Raw genomic sequence first — 1,875 nt, forward strand, 5'->3', positions numbered from 1 at the left:
CTGCAGAAGAGACAACGCATCAAAGGCAATCTCATTCCGACGAATGCGTGATAGGCAAAACTCGTAATGCTCCATTAAATCAACTAAGGACATCTTTCGGTCTAAATGGTTGTGAAGCCTTGAGTTCAGACTCTCGCTCCTCTGATTGCTCTGCATGCCCAAGAAATGTCTCCCTCTTGTGAACGTGGCAGCCCACTTCCTTCTAAGTTCGTACATCCTATTTACCCATAGGTTATCTTCTTTGATATTATGGGTACCTCTAAACTCTCTCCAAAGCCTATCAAATTCACCCTCCTCCATTGCATGGTATATGAACTTCCTGAAATCCTTGAGCTTCGAACCACGGAACCGTTTCAGCATGTTCTGCTCTATGTGCCAACTGCACAATCTGTGATCTGCATCAGGCATGACAATCTCAATAGCTCTCATCATCGCTGCGTCCCCATCAGTAATTAAGGATTTTGGATGCTTCTGGTGCATTGCCTCCAGTAAAGCCTCGAGGAGCCACACGTATGACAAGATAGTTTCATCCGATAAAATACCGCAACCAAAGACAACTGTGCTTCGATGATGGTTAACTCCTATAAAAGGGACAAACGGAAGATTGTACCGGTTCACTCGGTAAGTGCTGTCGAATACAACGACGTCTCCAAAAACACCATAGTCTATCTGCGACTGTGCATCCGACCAAAATAGGTTCTTCAACCTGCCTTGTGCATCCACACTAAATGTGAAAAAGAACTCCGGATCTTTCTCTTGCATCTGACGCATATGATTCAACACAAATTCTACATCGCTTCCTTCAACCTTTCCCTTCTTGTACCTTGAAAAGAAATTGTACAAGTCCTGCGAAAGAAATCCAGTCTCCCATGGACCACCGTGGCTGGCCTCCATTACGTCCATGATCTGAAATGGACGCAGCCCACCTAGTCCCAGTTCTACTGCCTCCGCTTTCTGAGGATCATTAAGCCCTCGATGAGACCGCAAAACAAAAACATGCTCTGGTTTTGCAAGGGCATGTGTATGGACATCCACAAAGTCCTTCACATACCAGGTGCCAATAATTTCACTCCACTCCACATCAAGCCTAGCAGTGCATCCACAACGGGTGAGGGCACGCGGCTGTCTTTTTTGATCCATCCTTTCAAAGTACTTAACAGATCTATATCCTTCACAGGAGCACATGAGTCTTCTCCATATCACCTCTTTGGTGCCTGTCTTGTACCTAACTCTGCCCTTTCTGATACTGAACCCTTTATGGTATGCATAATCATTGTAAAACTCATAGAAATCTTCCTCCCTCATAAAAGTCTGATCTACAATACACTTATATTCTTTAGTTTCCTCCAGGCTAACGTACCCTTCTGCCTCCATTACGGTAACCTTCAACAAAAAAAATTACAGGTATTTCAACCATTTCAAATAATACCTTCGTATCAACATAGGACGGAACTGAAGTCCTTCATCCCAACCTAACTAATCAGCAATTGCAGGTTAATATTAAAATAATCAGCAGCAATTAGCTAAGCAATACAACCTCTGACCTAACCAATGCTGGAAATGATGGACTTTGTGGTGGTAACCCTCAACTGAAATTGCCACCCTGCTCTAACCACTCAAGGAATAAGCCATTGCAAAAACTTGCCATAATAGTTGCCATATGCAGTGGTTGTGTTTTTGTTGCATTTTAGAATTTGCACTGTCTTCATTATACAGAGAGAATAAAAAAATAACAGCAAACCAACAGAGCTCAGTCATTGATGAACAACACATGAGGGAACCTTATGCTGAATTGGCCCATGCAACTAATGGTTTTTCATCTGATAACCTCATTGGGACTGGTAGCTTTAGTCCAGTAGTGGTTCCATTTGCTAC

This window comes from Setaria italica, chromosome IV (assembly GCF_000263155.2).
Source record: "Setaria italica strain Yugu1 chromosome IV, Setaria_italica_v2.0, whole genome shotgun sequence".
NCBI classification, from domain to species: Eukaryota; Viridiplantae; Streptophyta; class Magnoliopsida; order Poales; family Poaceae; genus Setaria; species Setaria italica.